General features: G+C 46.2%; 1 protein-coding gene across 1 annotated transcript in view; it reads right to left on the reverse strand.

Moving 5' to 3' along the window:
* The window catches only part of LOC144610871 (stereocilin-like), a 75,895-nt gene extending 70,559 nt beyond the window's left edge, over positions 1-5,336 (reverse strand). The window contains exons 1-2 of the mRNA XM_078429840.1: positions 5,285-5,336; positions 3,450-3,597 (exon numbers count right to left, since the gene is read on the reverse strand). The gene's annotated coding sequence lies outside the window, so the exon portion shown is untranslated. The remainder of the gene's footprint in view (positions 1-3,449; positions 3,598-5,284) is intronic.
* Positions 5,337-8,753: the final 3,417 nt, after the last annotated feature.

Genomic DNA, 8,753 nt, shown 5'->3' on the forward strand with positions numbered 1-8,753 from the left:
AGACCAGCCCCCACATTTAATATCAATGGAATTAGGAATGATTTGGGGTGCTCTCACTCCATTACATCTCTCACCCCGACCCTAGTACAGAGTCCCTCCATAACCCCTTCTGCCCTCCATTCTCTGCGCTTCTCCAATTTTCAGCCTCTTGGTCATCTATAAATGGAATAACTTAAGCCTGTTCAACAAGCCAGGTCCTCAGCTCCAAATTCCCCACTGCACGTGACGTTCTCTCTTTAGCACTACATGAATGTTGTGCCTTGGCGACACGGAGGAAATTATTGATGGGTGAGGTGCCTGCGATAGAGTGGATGTGGACAGGGTGTTTCCACTAGTGGGAGAGTCTCGAACCAGAGGCCAGAGCCGGGCGGCACGGTGGCGCAGCGGTAGAGTTGCTGCCTTACAGCAAATGCAGCGCCGGAGACTCAGGTTCGATCCTGACTACGGGCGCCGTCTGTACGGAGTTTGTACGTTCTCTCCGTGACCTGCGTGGGTTTTCTTCGAGATCTTCGGTTTCCTCCCACACTCCAAAGACGTGCAGGTATGTAGGTTAATTGACTGGGTAAATGTAAAAATTGTCCCCAGTGGGTGTAGGATAGTGTTAATGTGCGGGGATCGCTGGGCGGCGCGGACCCGGTGGGCCGAAGGGCCTGTTTCCGCGCTGTATCTCTAAATCTAAATCTAAAAATCTAAAGAATAAAAGGACGTACCTTGAGACGAGGAGGAATTTCTTTAGTCAGAAAGTGGTGAATTTGCGGAATTCATTGCCACAGAAGGCTGTGGAGGCCAAGTCAATGGATAAAGGTGGAGATTGAAAGGTTCTTGATGCGTAAGGGTGTCAAGGGGAGAAGGCAGGCAAAGTCACAGGGAGAAAGCCCGCAAACTCCACACAGACAGCACGGGAGATCGGGATCTGAATCGGGTCGCTGCAGCTGAGCCACTGTGACATTAGTTTGATGAACACCACAAGGCATCTCTCCACATGGATGGGGGATACCAAGATGCAGGTGAACGGCAGGAGGGGTCGATCTACACACCTTGGTTCTAACATCGACAGTGGTGGCACGGTGGCGCAGTGGTAGAGTTGCGGCCTTACCTCGCCTGAGACCCAGGTTCAATCCCGACTACGGGTGCTGTCTGTATGGAGTTTGTACGTTCTCCCCGTGACCTGCGTGGGTTTTCTCCGGGGGCTCTGGTTTCCTCCCACATTTCAAAGACGTACAGGTTTGTAGGTTAATTGGGTTCGGTAAAAATCATAAATTGTCCCTAGAGTGTAGGATGTGTAAGAAAATAACAAATCGAAGGTATTTATTTCACAAAATGCTGGAGTAACTCAGCAGGTCAGGCAGCATCTCAGGAGAGAAGGGATGGGTGACGTTTCGGGTCGAGACCCTTCTTCAGTCAATGGATAAAGGTGGAGATTGAAATGTTCTTGATGCATAAGGGTGTTAAGGGGAGAAGGCGGGCGAATGGGGTTGATGAACACCACAAGGCATCTCTCCACATGGATGGGGGATGAAGGAGGGTCTCGACCCGAAACGTCACCCATTCCTTCTCTCCTGAGATGCTGCCTGACCTGCTGAGTTACTCCAGCATTTTGTGAAATAAATACCTTCTAGAGTGCAGGATAGTGCTTGTGAGCAAGAATTTGCTGGTTGGTGTAGACTCGGTGGGCAGAAGGGCATGTTTATGTCCTGTGTCTCTAAACTAAACTAAACTAAGACAATGGGGCAGGGGGAAGGAGAATTATAGACATTCAGACATCCGGGAAATGACTCTTTACTTTAGAGGGAAAGATAGATCGAATGGCATGGTAGACTCAGATAGGCTGAATGGCCTAATTTCTGCTCCTGCAACTCAAGGGCGGCACGGTGGCGCAGCGGTAGAGTTGCTGCTTTACAGCGAATGCAGCGCCGGAGACTCAGGTTCGATCCTGACTACGGGTGCTGCACTGTAAGGGGTTTGTACGTTCTCCCCGTGACCTGCGTGGGTTTTCTCCGAGATCTTCGGTTTCCTCCCACACTCCAAAGACGTACAGGTATGTAGGTTAATTGGCTGGGTAAATGTAAAAATTGTCCCTAGTGGGTGTAGGATAGTGTTAATGTGCGGGGATCGCTGGGCGGCACGGACTTGGAGGGCCGAAAAGGCCTGTTTCTGGCTGTATATATATGATATGATATGATATGAACCCGAGTGTGGACACAAGATTGACAAGGGCAAGGCTCCAATATCATCCTCCCCCCAAAACTCAAGCCCACAACCCCAGGTAACATTCTGGTGAATCTCTTCTGCACTCTCTTTCGAAAACCCTAGTGGAGAACCAAGTTTTCAAAAACATTCTTGAAAACTGCACTGAATTTTTTTTTAAAGCTGTCGAGCGCAATAAATGATGTAAAAACAAGGCTCTAACAGAGGCTGCAAAGGCAGTTTTGGATTGAAATTGCAGTGCCTGCCATCAGTCACACGGTTCGAAGTTAGCAGCAAGCTCATTCATGTGTTTATTACTGACATTACTGTGCACAGCTTTAAATCACCTACTTTTCATTCAGCAAACACTTTGCTCATTCCCCATCTCTTAATAATGTTAGAGACGTAGTCATACAGTGTGGAAACAGGCCCTTCCCAACTTGCCCATGCTGATCAACTTGCCCCATCTACGTTAGTCCCACCTGCCTGCATTTGGCCCACATCCATCTAAACCTGTCCTATCCATGTACCTGTCTAACTGTTTCTTAAATGTTGGGATAGTCCCAGCCTCAACTACCTCCTCTGGCAGCTCGTTCCATACACCCACCACCCTCTGTGTGAAAAGGTTACCACTCAGATTCCTATTAAATCTTTCCCACACCTGCGCTCGGTCCACATTAACGCAACTGATCTCCCGGTGGCCCAGCACTTTAACTCCCCCTCCCATTCCCAGTCTGACCTCTCTGTCATGGGCCTCCTCCAGTGCCATAGAGAGGCCCGCCGGAAATTGGAGGAGCAGCACCTCATATTTCGCCTGGGCAGTTTGCGGCCCGGTGGTATGAACGTCGACTTCTCCAACTTCAGATAGCTCCTCTGTCCCTCTCTTCCCCTCCTCCTTCCCAGATCTCCCTCTATCTTCCTGTCTCCACCTATATCCTTCCTTTGTCCCACCCCCCCGACATCAGTCTGAAGAAGGGTCTCGACCCGAAACGTCACCCATTCCTTCCCTCCCGAGATGCTGCCTGACCTGCTGAGTTACTCCAGCATTTTGTGAATAAATCGATTTGTACCAGCATCTGCAGTTATTTTCTTATATCAACTTAAACCTATGTCCTCTGCTTCTCGATTCCCCAACTCTGGGCAAGAGATTCCGTGCGTCTATTCCTCTCGTGATTTTATACACTTCGACAAAATAATCAGAAGCTCAGTAAGAAACATAGAGATAGACAATGGGAGAATTCATCGAGGTCTTATAGCATTACCTGGTAACTTTCAGCAGGATCTGTGAACTTCATTGGCATGAACCCCTCTCAGTGTCGCACTGCGGCTTTGACTCTGACCGCAGTCCACAGCTTCCTTTGTCCAAGTTTCCATCGACCACAGATAGTAGGTCAGATTTCCGCAAACATGCTGGGGGGGGGTGAAATTACTTATTTATAATTATTCTGATCAAGATTTAAAAGTTTGATTGTTTTACCTTTTATCTCACTACGTGCTGCATCCACGTTAGGGTAGATGTTGAAGTTTACAAGAGTGGATTTCCAGGCTATTTAACTGGGAAGGAGTAGGAAAAAAAACTGCAGATGCTGGTTTAAATCGAAGGTAGACACAAAATGCTGGAGTAACTCAATAGTCAATAGTCAATTTATTTGTCACATACAGATAAACGTGCAGTGAAATGAAAAATTACCCGCAGTTCAACAATAAGACCAATAAAAATGCAATAACACATACAATTATAACCAACACCAAACAAAAGAAACATCCATCACAGTGAGTCTCCTCCAGTCACCTCCTCACTGTGATGGAAGGGCAGAAGGAATGGGTGACATTTAGGAAGAAGGGGTCTCGACCCGAAACGTCACCCATTCCTTCTCTCCCGAGATGCTGCCTGACCCGCTGAGTTACTCCAGCATTTTGTCTACCTTCTATTTAACTGAGAGTTGCTGTACAGCCGAGTGCCTTTTGTTCTTGTTGAATGTCAATGGATTTCCTGACAAGGTGTCAGATTAGGACCTGCAAGGTCTAACTGCCCCAAGATAAAGATTAGCAAGGACATTTTGTAGTGGGTCACAAGGAATATTACATTGGTAGCTTTTTCACAGATAGGAATCAGAAAACCATGTAGGCCATTCAGCCCCTCAAGTTTATTCCATCATTATTAAACATGGAAGTAGCTTACGATGTCTGTACCATTGGCCTCAATGCCCCCCCTCCCTTTCTCCACACACACCTCTCTCTGATTCCATTGAGCTCATCCCGAATATAGTGAGAGAGCTATACAGTATGGAAGCAGGCCCTTCGGCCCAATTCACCTGTGCTGACCAAGTTGCCCACCTGCTGAGCTAGCCCCATTTGCCTCTGTCTGGCACATATCCCTCTATCCTGTCCATGAACCTGCCCAAATATCTTGTAAATGTTATTTTATACACTCCGACCACTTCCTCTGACAGCTTGTTCCATATGCCCATCGCTCTCTGTGTAAAAATGTTGCCCCCCCAGGTTCCTATAAAATCTTTCCCCTCTCAAACTCTACCCTTTGGTTTAAGACTCTACTTTGTGCTGGGGAAAAAAGACAGTGATCAATCACTTTTGCTGTGGCCCTCATGATTTTGTGCACCTCTCAGCCCCTGCACTGTGGGGAATAAAGCCCCATTCTATCCGGCTTCTCCTTATAAAGTCAAACCCTTCCAGTCCACGTAACATCCTTGTGAATCTGTTTGCTCCCTTTCCAGCTTAATCACGTCCTTCCTACAACTTGGCAACCAGAACTGCACATGATATTCCAAATAGCGTCTCAGCGACTACTTGTATAGTTAATAACACGATGCCTGAACTCTTATATTCTGACCTGATAGAAAACGGAATTGAAATTCAAATATTCCACACACTTGTTCTGTTGCCAGCAAGGTCAGGAGGCCACAGCTTCACTGAAACAATACTTACAATCAGAATTCAATCATACTCTCGCCATCCCTACTTGTTGCTGCGTTTCTCCCCCTCCCCTCCCTCAAACATCTCCACAATGCCCTCTCCTCCAACACTCAAGTCCACCTGGAACAAAGACGGCACACTAAATGATTTAGAAGCTTCTAACCTGTCCATACTCAGTCCTCGCTCGCTGGCTAGCTTTCCACACACCCCAGCTATCCACGTGCATCAATCAGGATAATTAAACGAAGTGAAATTGAAAGTTCCGAGCCAGATACCGAGAGATTCATTAGGCAGGGAGAAATTAATCAGTGCAGCCAGTCCATTGCAACATTCAAGCAAAGTAGGCACTCATTCATATCCTGCGTTTAATCATTAAATTGGGTTTGCAATCCGAGAACACCACAAGAAAACTCCTAACTCCATTCCATCATCATTGAACGTTTCAGGTACAATGCAGTGTACGTATTATTGCATAAATAATGCAGCAGAGACCAGTCAATCCACAAAAGCTAGGACAGAGGAGAAACCAAAACCCTATTTGATTCATTAGCCAGTTCAATGAAAGTGGTTCAGTTGCCATGACTTTTTTTTTTTTTTTAAGTAAATGTTGGCAAGTTAACAATCTGCTACGCCAAAAACAATTGTACATTGTCAGATAACTCGATGACATAACAAGGCTTTATTAATTACGGAACAAACTTTATTCTTTCACAGGGATTTACCTGACCCGCTGAGGGCAGCACGTTGGCACAGCTGGTAGAACTGTGCCTCACAGCACCAAGCAGCCAGGATTGAATCCGAGCTTGGGTGTAGTCTGTGTGGAGTTTGCACATCCTTTGTGACTGCGTGCCTTTTCTTCTTTCTCCCCCCCCCCCCCCCCCCCCCAACCCCATATCCCAAAATTGCCCCTTGTGTGTCGGGAATGGATGAGAAAGTGGGAAAACATAGATCTAGTGCCAACAGGTGATCGACAGTCATTGTAGATTCAGTGGGCCAAAGGATCTCATTCCATGGTGTAACTTCCAAAATATTTTTTTTACTCTTGGGATATGGGTAATGTCAGAATTTATTATCCGTTTTTAACTGTCTTTGAGGAAGTTGGCAAGCTGTTGCTTTAGGATAGTGTGCACTTGCTGGCTGCATGGTGGTGTGCTGTAACTATTGTGGATGGTAGATTTAGCAAGGTGGTCATAGCACAGGGTCTTGGTTCCACAGGCAGGACATTGGATGGGCAAAGGCAGCTTGTGCAGGAATCCCGTGGCCAAATCCAGTGGTCACTGGACTCTCTTGCCAAGGTTTCAGCGTATAGCAACAAGAGCAAAGTTCTTCATAAGTCATAGGAGTAGAATGGCCTGGCCTCCACGTCCATCTGTGGCAATGAATTCCGCAGATTCAGCACCCTCTGGCTAAAGAAATTCCTTGTCTTGGCACGAAGATAGACACAAAAAGCTGTCTCTCCAGACAGGCAGTATCTCTGGAGAAGGAAGGGGTGACGTTTCGAGTTGAGACCCTTCTTCAGACCCATGGATCTACTGCACAAAAGGAGGGGGGAAAAAAGAGGTGCAGTGCAAGGGATTCAAGGGTAGCACTTCTGTGAAAGTGGCGGTCAGGGAGAATGATACTCCGAGGTAGTGTGTTGCGTCTCTTGTGCCAAGGGTAAGTAAAATATATCTTTGAACAGCTGCAAGACTTTCCCAAGAGGCTGGTGAATATCCAGTGGTCATGGTGCCCATCAGACCCAGGAATGGGTCTTAATTGAGTGCTTATCCTGGTACGTTATAGCGCGTACTTTGTGTTTTAATTGTAAAAAATAGCGAAAGAATGTGGTTCTGCAGAATGAATTTAAGAATCATGAGGGGAAATTAAAAAACGGTGGCGCAGCGGTAGAGTTGCTGCCCTACAGCGAATGCAGCGCCGGAGACCCGGGTTCGATCCCGACAACGGGTGCTGTCCGTACGGAGTTTGTACGTTCTCCCCGTGACCTGCGTGGGTTTTCTCCGAGATCTTCAGTTTCCTCCCACACTCCAGACATACAGGATTGTAGGTTAATTGGCTTGGTAAATGTGAAAATTGTCCCTAGTGGGTATAAGATAGTGTTAATGTACAGGGATGCTGCTCGGCACGGACCCGGTGGGCCTGTTTCTGCGCTGTATCTCTTAAAAAAACAGGTCCTCAATACAGAAATCTTAGGATGACTTCCTGAGCCATGTAATAAAAGGTGCAAGATTAGGAGAATTGATCAGATGAATGCATCGTTAATAAGCCAGTGGGAGGAATTTAGATTTCTGGAACATCAACACCAATTTCTTGGGAAGGTGGGGCTGGTACACGTGGAAGAGGATGCTCTCAGGCAAGACCGAACCGATGTACTTCTCTGACATTTGCTCGTGCTGTTGGGAAGGATTTAAATAAGATGGGGGGGAGGGGGGGGGGGAAAGGGATGGGGACTGCAGTGGGAACATTGAAGTGGAGGAAAAAAGGACAGAAATTAAGAAAAGCAAAAATAGAAGGGTTGGAATCGAGGGAAGAGCAATATGTGAAATAATGCTCTCATGATTAAGGTTTAAAGTCCAAAGAATTTGAGTCCCAATTTTCATGGCAAGTTGGACAAATCAACTGTCCCACGAACTGTAAATGGACATGGCCATGTGGTGATGACAGAGACAGGGAAATGAACAATGTTGAGGAAGACGGCCAAAAGTGGAAAGGAGGTGGAGTCGTGCGTTAGGAAGAGGGACTCCATAGAATTGGCCACAATTCAACTTTGCTAGGCAGCTGACAACAAACAGGGCTGTGGGTACAAATAATGTAAAACGTCACACAATGTTCATCACTTTCTCTAGGTTTCCACCCCTCATACTAATAAGTCACTTAGAACTCTTGCAGAGGGAAATGGCCTTTCAGCATAAAGCAAAGTTCTTGGTGCCAAGGATGGTTCTGTACGACAGGTGAGAAAAAACAATTGCCGCACAAGGGAATTCAATTGCAAGGTAGCACTTCTGTGGGAAAGGTGCTCCATGCTGGGTTTATGATTTCCAAGTTGCTGCAGATAACTAGGCATGAATTAGATTCTTCCACAGGTGGAACAGGTACGAAGTTTGAGGTTGTACATGTCCCGTGTCAATAACACAGGGCTTGTATCCTCTTGCTGTACGGTTCTCAAAACCATGCCAAATTCACTTGTTACACTGTAGCTGGATAGCCTTAATAGTTTTGAATTACATCTCAAAGAGGAAAACGGAACATGACCAGTGCTCTTTGCATTAGTACCCAGATCAGATGTCATTGCACAATGATCCAGGGACAAGCAGTCAACTACCCAAGAATCACATTACAATTCAAAGTTTGATTCTCGTAAAGTAGAAAACATCACAGCAGGAAAAGTAATTGGATACTTAGAATTCAACTTTTCAAAATCAATAAAATGATCGTTAAAACTGTTAAAACTTAGGTCAATACTAAATTAAGTTTCCAAGTTTCTTATAATCAAGTTATGACCAGCTATACAGTTCTGTTGTGATATTGCAAGGACTACTTTGTGTATCACAAGGACTACTTTGTGTGCCCGTGTAGCAATATGTATATATGAGAGCGACGTGTTCTTTGCGGGCACTCTGGTCGTGGAATAAACA

This window comes from Rhinoraja longicauda, chromosome 38 (assembly GCF_053455715.1).
Source record: "Rhinoraja longicauda isolate Sanriku21f chromosome 38, sRhiLon1.1, whole genome shotgun sequence".
Classification (NCBI taxonomy): Eukaryota; Metazoa; Chordata; class Chondrichthyes; order Rajiformes; family Arhynchobatidae; genus Rhinoraja; species Rhinoraja longicauda.